Below are 11675 nucleotides of genomic sequence, written 5' to 3' on the forward strand. Positions count from 1 at the left end.
GGAACCCCGTACACAAAGCTTTTTGCTCAGTGCCTGGTGCATAGTAATCCTCAAAAAAACTTCTGCAACCACATTACTAATGAGGCAGAACAGCAGAATGGTTGATCCGTATTTATTAAGCACCTATTATGTGCAAACCACTTGGACACATACAAATGAATACTGTACATTGAGAAACACACAAACTACTTAAAAAGAATATTATGTGTACATGAAAGTATCACTTCAGCAGCATTTATACTAAAATTGGAACGATGCGGTGATAACATGGCCCCTGAGCAAAGATGAAACCCAAATGTGTGAAGCATTCCGTATTTTTGGATATGGTTTTATCAATGGAAATGACACCGAGGAAGATGGGTTCGCACACCAGGCTGCCATAAAGAACAGGAAGGACCTTCGCAGTGCAGGGGATGGGGAGACCGTGGGGTTTGATGTTGAAGGAGAAAAGGGGGCACAGGCAACAAACGTCACAGCCCCTCGGGGCGTGGACCACCGAGTCCCAGCCACCCAGCGCCGGGAGGAGCGCGGGGAGGAGGGCAGGGAGGTACGGACCGCACGGGTGCAGAACAGGGCGGACAGTGGGCAGGACGTGCATCGAGGCCCCACGACGTGATCTGCAGGAGCCGAAGAGAGGACAGCAACAAAGATGATGAGCAAAGTTGAGGAGCTGAGACCCAAGGTCAGCAGCCGCGACTTCCACCACCGGCGCAGGCTCCCCGAAGCCCTAAACCGCGAGGCAGCCACCGGGCAAAAGCAGCCCGTCCGCCCGCAGAGCGCGGCGAAGCGCCCAGCTCCTCCACCGTTGCTCCAGGAGAGGCGAACATGAAATTCGAGCAGTGAGAAAGGAGAGGGCGGGCTGAAGGCCTCTAACTGCTTGCCTTCTGCCCTATGATCAGATAACTAGAACTGTCTGCCTTCTCTGTCCAGCATGGGGTTTTTATTATTTTTACCTAAATGATAGTAATTATTTTCACTCTTTCTGGTAATGACAAACAGGTGTTTTGTTTGTTTGTTTGTTTTTTAAGCCTGGCTTTTCTCAATATACCTTTAAAGGTTTTTAAATTGCTTCATATCTGGTCAAATTGAGATTTTTAAGAATCTCATGTTCAATTTGTAATAAAAGTTTACAACTTGCTTTTCTCAAAACAAAAAAAGTCAACGAACTGCAAGCACCAGTTAATAAAGGTCTTAAATAACAACAAATATTTTTTAAGTATCATAATTCAATACAATACACCCTGGATGAGGCAGATAACACAGAATGAAGAATTTCAGACCACTAAGATGGTGGACTCTAGGGCCCTGGAGCTGACTTGAAGCTGTCAAGTTGAAGTGAGGGGGCGGGGCCTGGGGAGGGGCGTGGCTTCGGACAAGGCCTTTCTCTCCAGCCAGGGCAAGCTCTGTAGAGGACCGGCCCAGCTGGCTGTCTTCAGGCCACTGCAGGAGTAAGTCCTTTATCCATGAAAGCAGATCTGAGAGGCTTAGCACAGTGTCCACACATAACCCCAGGAATGACCTGGAACAATCGCGACTCTCAGGAACCCTCAGCCACCCTCTATGACTTTGACCAAAGCTTATGTGACTTGACTGGACTGTAGATGCTATTAGACCTTATTTCCTCATCTTTAAAATAGTTCACTCACAATGGTGTAGTAAAATCAAATACTCAAGAGCTCTAAAGAACTCAAATATACTCAAAATGTACATAGGGAGGCTATGATGATTCCAAAGCCTCCGATTCCCATCTGACTGGGTGCAGCTGGCTCCAAAACATCCTTCTGAGTCAGCTCCAAATGGAACTAGCCGTGATGGGCTCCTCAGAACCATCCAGAATACAGCATATCAGCCCAGGGGGCATCCCCAAGCCTCCTGTGCCAGGGAGAGACCCCAATTATGTCAGGAGTGAGATACCAAAGATGACCCCAAAGGCTGGCTTGTCCCCAGGGTAAACCAGCATAGATCAGTTCACAGAGGCTAAGAGAATCAGGAAATTTCTATTCAAATCCTCATGCCTGAAGAAAATCACCCTAACTCAATTCATCAAAATTAACTCATCATGAGGAAATTCCCTAAACGTCAAGCCACCAAATGAGCAATTGAGTTTGTCCGTTTTTATATCTAGGTTTTTTGTTTTTGTTTTTACTAGTTTTCATCTGTCTCCATATTATTATTTAAAGGATGTATGTTTCTGCTCCAGCTCTCTGCTGCTGTAGTTGGGAGGCAAAGAAAAAGAGAAGAAGCTGAGGGCCAGTGATGGGACAGAGAGCAGAGTCCTGAGAGATAAGAATCTTTAATATAATCTTACATTTTTGAATATGTAGAATCATTAAAAACATATTCTTCTTATATTCTGCCCCCCTCCCCCCCACACACACACACACCTGCCATCACCTAGCAAATCGGGCTTTGTTGAGCTGAGTTTCAGCAAACTGGCCTGCTTGCTTCCCCCACTGATGGAGAGTCATGGAATCCTAGGATTCAGGGTGGGAAGAGATTGTCAAGGAAGGGATCTCATCCAGTCAAACCAACTTGCACCCCTCCATGGACACCCCTGCTGAGTCCACGGTGGGCTCTTGAGGCTGCCTCTCCTGTCCTTGGGCAGCAACAGGCTTCACAACACTCTTGTGCCCGCTGCCTTCCCACTCAGGAGTCACGTCTGGCCCCAGGCAGCCCTGCAGGACACATGTCCCCCACCCAGGCTCTGTTCCCTCAGAGGTGGGAACAGCTCTCCCAGGCACCGGAGCCGTCTCCACCCTGACTCGCTTATCTCAGGCTCCTCACAAGAACCCACTTGGCGTGGTTTCCTGTCCTTTTACCTCCCCAAACTTTCACCTCTGAATTCCCTGCAGAGCACCAGCCTCCTCTCACAGTGTTGTTGCACTACCATATATAGTTTGCTTGTTTGTTTTTTACCATCAAATATCTAATTCTAAAAAGTTTTTTATTATAAAATAATACCTGTTTGTGCAAAAAAAGAAACCACAGAAACACAAAAAGAAAAGTACTCATGATCCTAGCATTGTCAGTTTTGTTTGCCTTCCCAGCACCCCTCCCTGTTTCTTTTGATAATGGTACCATTTCCTGGCAGTCATCCTGCCGTCCTCTAGCCAAGGGCAGCTCAGCCAATCAGGTGTTCTGCTCCTAGGATTCTGAATCTGAAAGGGAGCCATGCAGGGATGGAGAAAAGCTTGGCACTGATGAACTCCAGTATCAGAGGATCGCCTTTATTTCCTATTACCTGTGTCCTGGGAACTGCTTTGAAACTCACCTTCCAATGTCCAGGTGTTGGGCTTTTCTTCAGGTCAGTACCCTGCCCCACAGCTTTCCAGTATATTCCATATTTAATTAAGTTACCCAGAGACAATCCCAATACCCAGAGAGAATCAGGAATCAACGTTTTGTGAATAAGGTGGGGTTTTTTTTCTTTGTATGGATTAAAAGTTATATACAACAACTTAAATAGAAAAGAAGGAAGGAAAAAAGTAGGCAGGTTTTACAGAGATGCAAATATTTTTTCAAAAGTGGATAAAACCGTATAAAATGGTGGGAAAGTTCCTTTCTTATTGAACAAAATATTGCAATCACCTTACAATAATCTTTCTCTAACACCGTTTTTGTCAGGGCCATAGAGTTAAGCTATGACCCAACACCTCATAAATGCAAAGACTGAAACACACTTCCTATTCTCCAAAAGCTCACAATTTGGTCAAAGAAAGATCTAGAGAGTTTTCCCCAAACAATCAAAGCCTTGGGTGATATGAGTAATCCAACGTATGCCCTGCAGCTGGAGAAGGCAGGAAGGGAGTGCTGGGTCCAGCCTTGGGCTGTCCAGACTCAACCTAATCAGTCACCTCTCAGCCTCTTGAGCAGCGTCTGTGTTCTCAGGTCTGGCCCTCCTCTCATCTGTCACCACCAGGAAACGTGCACCTTGCACCTCCCGAGATTCCCAGTGTGATGGGGGGGTTGGGGGGGGGGGGTGGGAACTGAACTTTGGTCCTAAGCATTCCCTAGCCCAGGAGGCTATCTCTAGAGCAAGGGAGATTTCTGGCAGAATCAAGTCACACCTTGTCCTTACACTTGACTCACAAAGTGGTGTGGTACTGGCTCACGGCCAGTCTGAAGATAAAAACTTAGGTGCCCACAGCCGTCCAAAAGGGGGCAAAGCAGGCAGTGGGATCGAGAAGGCAATGACGGGTGCTATGTGCAGGAGGGGACTCATTCTAGCGCCACCTCCTTGGGAGAGAATGCAGAGTCCTCTATAGAACTGCCCTGACCCCTACGATCCCTCCTTCCTTTCACGGCCTCTGTCCTCCACAATGGGACTGCCCACTCATAGCACATCCCTGGCATTTGAGAGTATTGAATGTGGCTGGAATGGCATGTCATGCCTTCTGAATTGAGTTTTTATCTTAAATTGGAAAAACTCAGGAACGTTCTGAACTCCCCATCAAGATAACGCTCTGTGAATTCCCAACTTTGATCCACTCAAAGGACCAGGAAACTGAAATTAGAGGGCTTTCAAGAATGTAAGTCTTCCATGTATGGCTGGATTTGCGAGTGCATGACTTGAAGGGCCCCACTCGAGGACAAAACAGCCTTCCAAACTCAGGCCCTGGTTCCAGGGGAGCAGCAGAGTTTCAAAAATCCAGAAGCCCAGGACTGGCAGCCCAGACATGAGGCTTCTCACAGTGGATGAAGGTAGTTTGCCTGAAAGAAGGCAAAACTGACTCAAAATCTTGGAAGTGTGACTCAACCTCTCTTATTCTCCTCTGTAAAATGGGCACAATAATATCCCTACCTTACGGGCTTCATTTGAGGCTCCAATGTGGCAAAGCTCATAAGGCTCCCAGCATATTGCCTGAAGCATGAATGTCAGCCACTGTCATTTTTGCCCCCTGCTCAGACTTGCAAAAAAAAAAAAGTCTGAAATGGGGAGGCCATTTTTTCCTACCTGCGCCATTCCCAACACTAATGTCATAAATCAGTGCCATCCAAAAGAATCCTCTGTGATGAGGGAAACATTCTCTATCTGCCCTGTCCGACGCAGCAGTGGCAGTATGTACTTGAGCATATGAAGTGTGGTTGTGAGTCTGGGAAACTGAAATTTAGAAATTTAGGTCATTTAAATTTAAGTAGCCACATACAGCTTGTGGCTACAGGATTGGCAAGTGCAGCCCTTAACAGCCAAATAAGAGGTTATAGAGCTTTTCAGTCACAGTGATAGGAATTAAATTAGTGACTTGAGCAACTGGGAGATTTTTTGCAAACCCAAGGATGATAAGGATGGCGTGGGGTGTTTGAAAGCCTGGGCAGGAAAAGGAAATGACCAGAGGGGGGAGGCCAGGTACCTATTCCCCCACCCGAGCACAAGCAGCCGGCTTTGTGGACAGCTGCCCCAAGCCGGTAGGAAGGATGGGGGTCTGTGTTTCACACATGTGGTTGATCCCTCAGGGGCCAAGGTAGCTGTTATTGCTATCATGCAGATTAACTGGTATTTATGGTCCTGCCTGAAGAGTCCAAAAGAAGTCATAAACAGTTCCCAAACAGCACAGTCAGATCCTGTGCTTTTTCTGTATACAGCAGAGGGTCCGCTTTTTCTGTATACAGCAGAGCAACTTGTTATAAATTGCTAAAGGTTGGGGGCGGCGGGGGGGAGGAAGCTAGGAGGAATGAAACAGAAAAGCCTCTTCGTCTCAGGATGCAGTGCCAGAGTGATAAGGTGAACGGGTCCCAGGCTGCAGACCAGACGCCCTCTTGGCTCTGCACTATGGACAAAATGAGAAGCCTTCCTAATGAGATGACACAGGCTGCAGGGAAAGGAATGATGCGCAGCCAGAAGGCAGCTGCCAGTAGGAAGGCTCCTGGGACTGCTTCTCTCTTATCAGCTGCAGCTGGAAGTGACAGATTCACCCTCCATTGTTGGTGTCTGCTTGTTTTCTCTGATGTGGGAACTAAAAAGCAAATCGTTAAAAATATATTTTTTTTAAATTCAGAAATGGATACCAAAATACTACTTAATTGTAGCACAATAATGTTAGTATATTGAATGAAGCTGATTGTGAGAATGACAGAGGGAGGAAGGCTGGGGGCACACATGAAACCAGAAGGAAAGCTAGACGATAAAGACTGAGATGGTGTAATCTAGGAATGCCTAGAGTGTGCAATGATAGTGACTAAATGTACAAATTAAAAAATGTTTTTGCATGAGGACAAACAAAGGAATGTCAGTATTGCAGGGTGTTGAAAATAGATGGTAATTCATATTTTTAAACTTTTATGTGTGAGACTAAAGGAAAAATGTTCATTTGGTACAAAATTTTTATTTTGACTAGTGCATTTCCTAATATAACTTATATGAACAGGTCAATTGAACATCATAAGTACATGGAATCTTGAGTAGGGCAAGAGATTTTGTAGGTTTCTCCAGAGTGATGCCCCAATAAATCCCAGAGTGATTTGAACAGTGAATAAAAAAAAAGTATTTGCAAAGTCCCCTTGGGGGAATAGTGAGAAAGGGGGAAAATTCAACTTCCCCATTTGGAGAATTCCTGATATTCTCACAAGCAGTGGGGACAGCCAAAGCAATAGGCCAAGCCCTCAATCTTGGAGTTTGTTCCTATAAACTTATCCCCGCAAAGGATAGACTAAACCTACTTAAAATTAGGCCTAAGGGTTACCCCCAGAGAACCTCTTTTAGTGCTCAAATGTGGCCTATCTCTCTCTCAGCCAACACAGCAAGCAAACTCACTGCCCTCCCCCTCTCCACGTGGGACATGACTCCCAGGGGTGTGGACCTCCCTGGAAACATGGGACAGAAATCCTAGAATGAGCTGGGGCTCAGCATCAAGGGACTGAGAAAATCTTCTTGACTGAAAGTGGGAAGAGAGAAATGAGATAAAATAAAGTGTCAGTGACTGAGAGATTTCAAACAAGTCGAGAGGTTATCCTGGACGTTATTCTTATGCATTTTATAGATATTCCCTTTTTAATTTGAGATGTAATGGAGAAGCTGGAGGGAAGTGCCTGAAACTGTACAGCTGTGTTCTAGTAGCCATGTTTCTTGGAGATGAATGTATAATGATATAGCTTTTTCAATGTGACTACGTGATTGTGATATATATATTTTTTTTAAAGCCTAGTTTAATTGAGGATTTTATTCCCTAACTAATCTTAAGCAGCCTCAATAAAGCTCTCCCTAAGAGTTCCCCTCATTAAGTTTTGTAAGACAGCTGTTATGACTCTACCCCTGGCACCAAAACACAAGAGAACATCCTCACCCACATCACCATCAGATACCATTACAATGCTAGTTTGGTGTAAATTCAAATTTCCCCCTTTTTTTTAAATCTGCCTGGAGAAAATAGAACGGCTTGTCTTAAAAAAAAATGTTTATATCTTAGACCAGGAAAAGCCCACTCTTAGGAGTTTATCCTAAGGGAAAAAGGAGATTCAGAGATACACACAAACATTTATGCATACAGATGTTTATTACAACAGGATAAATAACAAAAGAAACCATGGAAATATCCAAAATAGGGGGTTGGTGTGTTCATACAATGGCATCTTACATGGCATTAAAAACTCATGAGTTTAGGGTGGGCCACGATGGCTCAGCAGACAGAGTTCTTGCCTGCCATGCCCGAGACCTGGGTTTGATTCCCAGTGCCTGCCCATGCTAAAAAAGAAACAAAAAAATACTCATGAGTTCAGAGATGTTCAGTAACCGAGAGAAATGTTCATTTTATGGTGTTAAATGAAAGAAAGCAGGGCTCTAAATTGTGTATTCTGTGTGATCTGAAATTCGTTAGATATATGTTTATGGCAGTGGTTATGGCTATGCAGAAAGTAACTGAGAAAATATTTCAAACTATTTGTTGAGGGAACCTTTGGGTAATAAAATTATTAATCATTTTTCCCCTCCTCTTCAGTACTTTTCTGAAATTTCTAAAATAAGTTTAGCATGTAATCAGGAGAATCTGGAGCTTCCCAGCAGCCAGGAGAGTGAAAAGAACCTGAGGAAGGGCTCCCGGACTGAGAAGAAGAACCCCTCCAGCCTCCTAGTGTAAGTGCTCTCTATTCTGACTCAGTAAGTATAACCGTCTATTTCATTTATGGCCTCCTGGTGAATTTAAAGTCACCCCAGGCCTCCATAAGCGTTTTTCCCCTATTCACCTATAGATTTTATTTTCCCCATATGTACATAAAGAAATGAGCTTCCTTCAAGGTGTTTATGTGCTGGTTAAGAGGGAAGTATTTCTTCTCCTACCATTAGTGTCTTACAGACACTCTTTTTTTTTATTCCCAATTCTCATTAGTCATAACCATCTCTTTGCCTTGTTCCAAGTAACTTTCCAATTGAGAAACACAGAAAATGTGAACTCCAGAAGCTCATGGACTTTGTGTTGGTCAATAAGGTAAATATAGCACTTGAAACAGTGTCAGGTCTATAGTGGACACTAAATAAATACTGAATCCATGGATGGATGGATGGATGGATGGATGGATGGATGGACGGACGGACGGATGGATGGGCAGATGGATAGAAGGATGATGGGTGGATGGATGGATGGATAGACGGGCAGGTGGGTGGATGGATGGATGGATGGTAGAAACTTCTTCATTGTCAAAACTAAACAAAGGGTGCTAAAATTTAAGGTAAACCACCTAGTCAAATTCTATACCCTGGAGCCCTAAAACAAAATAAGAGTGTCAGATAAAACCTGAGATGCCCAATCAATAATTAAGCCAAAGAAACATAATAAGATCAGACTAAAAGTGAGAAACCAAGCAGCCCTTATTTCTTTGACTTAACAAATTAACTTATCATTTCCAGCTGAACAATCAAGTCTTACCTAGTCTTGAGCTAATGATTTTAGCAGTTTAGCCAGAGCTTTTCTTATTTTCTACTTCATGGCTTTTCTGTTACCTACAAATGCATATTTTATTTTCCAAAGATGCCTACAATAGCATCTCCCATCCCACAGGCTATTCTGAAATGTGTCCTTGCCCTTCCTCCATCAATAGGTGGAGTCTATTTTTCTATCCCCTTGAGTCTGTGACTGCTTTAGCTAAAAGATTATGGTATTTGATGAACTACAATGTCTCCACATGATCCGTTGGAGAAACCACATGGAGAGGTCTTGAGACCTTTGGAAAGAGAAAGGGACTCAGCTGAGCCCAGCCTTCCAGATGTGTACCAAGGCACAGGCATGTGAGTGAAGCCAGCTTAGACCCTCCAGGTAAGCCCAACCATGGGCTGATCCTACATGACACCACACAGAGCAGAAGATTCACCCAACTGAGCCCACCCAAACTGTTTTGGTGTAGTTTGTTATGCCACAATATATAATTGAAACACTTGATGTCAATCCTGCCTCTAAACTTTCACAAGAGGTAGCTTTAATACATTTAGTCAAAGTATAATGGGGTAACAACGGAGAAATGAACTTTTTCTTGTAGATTTATTAGAATAAGAACTCAGCAGCATTTTCCCCTCACAAATCCTTCCATCACACCCCCAAAAAGAAAAAAGTGGTGCAAGGGAGCAAAATGAGCATTGAGTTCTGAAGGCCTGTGAAATTCCTTGTTCCCAGAAAAAAGGGGCTCATTTCCAACAAAAGGTGGAGTCATGTCCCCTCCCTTAAACTTGGTGGGCCTTTGTAACCACTTAGGCCAACAAAACACGTTAAGAACGATGCTATGTAACTTCCAAGGCGGGGCCATAAAAAGCACCACAGCTTCTGCCAGACTCTCTCTCAGGAGATTTACTCTTAGAACCCAATCAGTGTGCTTAGTCAAAGGCCAGACCATATGGAGAGACCACGGGTTGGTGTTCCAAACGAAAGCCCCACATGAGCTCCTAAATCACAGCTAGCATCAACCATCATACATAGGAGGAAGGAAGCCCTTGAGCTGACTTCAGCCCCAGCCCCCGTCTGACTGTCACATCATGAGACACCCTGAACAAGGGTCCCAGCTGAACCTAATGGACCACCAGAACCAGGAAAGATAATAATAATAAATGATTTTTGCTGTTTTATGACACTAAATTTGGAGTCGTTTGTATTGCAGCAGTAGATAAACAGAACACTGGGTCTTCGTGCGCTGTGTCAACGCAACCGGTGAGATCAGGAACATGGTATCAGGGCTGGAAGAAGAATACGACAGGAGAAGGTGCATTTACCCTGACATGATGCAGATGCTGAGAGGAGACAGAAAAAAGACAGTTGGGGAAAATTAAGTATGGCCCGAAATCCACCTTTCAGCTCATGTCATGGGGGAAGCTGAAGAACAGCCAATTCATTTGGAAATGTCTGAATTGTAGAAATGTAATGAATGCCCTTCAAATGGCCCACTCTCCTGACTCCCAAATACTCCAGCCATCCTCTAGGGCCCTCCACTGCTCAAACTCCTCATCCTTCTATGGATAAAGGAAAATTGAGGAAAAATGAAATTTCTTTATTTCTTATTGACATCTTGAGAAATAAAAAATATTTTAAAGAAAGATAATATGAATTTTGAGGTGCAAGGCCTGAGAATTAAGTATGTTCCAACATCTGTACCTCCTTTCTTTGTGTCTTTATAGCATGTCAAGTGTCTGGCCTAACTGACATATCAAACTAAAGGATTTTGCACACTTTGCACCATCTAAAACACTGTAGCTTAATGCCATAATCCATTCTCTTTTTTCTAATAAAGCAGTCAATTCTAACCTTTTCTCATCAAGAAACCCTTTTACTATTTTCCTCATGGATTTTCTTGCTTAAAATATTTTGTCTATGGTCTATACTTCAGGTATTGAGTAATTATTAATGTCCCATCTTTTACTAATCTAAGCTATAAAATGGCAAAGCAATGTTTTATCAGCTAAGTTTCTCAAATTCTGGTCAAAACTATACATATATAAATTCTACTGTGGTTCTTTCTGTTGTTACTAACACATTCAAACTCCACTCAGATAAAGATGAATTTCCTTTAAGATGTTTTGAAAAGCCCTCTTGCCCAGCATCTCCTTCTACCTCGACCCCCAGCGGACACTCCGTCCTCTACAGCAGCTCTGGGAAGCAGCACTGGACAGTTCTCCTGAGAGGAAATGCTCCCAATTGAGCCAACAAGGGCCCTGGGTTGAAGGCCACAAGTCCAAGCCTCACCAGCAACCTATGCTGTGACCTGGAATAAGAAAATGAGCTGAGCTGGAAAGCCTCCTCAAATTTCATCTGGAAATACAGAGAAAATTTTCCAGGGCGGGCAAAAGGAAAGAGTGACTGATGATGTGGCTACAGAGCCCTGGACCCTCAGGTAGTTCTCCCCTCCTGCATTCCGGCTTTGCTCCACTGCATTGGCTGGATAGAGGATGTTCAGCTTCTCCTGGGGACCTGTGGAAGTGTCCACATGCCTCCTTGCAGTAAAACCCCCACTGCTTGAGGGATGTTGAGTGAGTCCCCCATTAACCAGTAATTATAATCAATACAAGTGCCATCAAAGCACGGTGATTTTCTACAGCTTACCCACCTGAATGGCAAAAATGCAAAAGACAGAAAAACCACAAGTGTTGGTGAGGATGCGGAGCAACTGGAGCTCTCACAATGGCTGGTACAAGTGTGAATTGGTGCAACCACTTTGGAAAACTGTTCACTGAGTCTAGTAAAGCTTGTCATGTGCTTACCCCATAA

General features: G+C 44.1%; 1 pseudogene; it reads left to right on the top strand.

The window, feature by feature from the left end:
• Positions 1-220: 220 nt before the first annotated feature.
• On the top strand, positions 221-319 carry LOC143653585 (U6 spliceosomal RNA; annotated as a pseudogene).
• The last annotated feature ends 11356 nt before the right edge of the window (positions 320-11675 follow it).

The sequence above is a fragment of the Tamandua tetradactyla genome, chromosome 1, assembly GCF_023851605.1.
Source record: "Tamandua tetradactyla isolate mTamTet1 chromosome 1, mTamTet1.pri, whole genome shotgun sequence".
Classification (NCBI taxonomy): domain Eukaryota; kingdom Metazoa; phylum Chordata; class Mammalia; order Pilosa; family Myrmecophagidae; genus Tamandua; species Tamandua tetradactyla.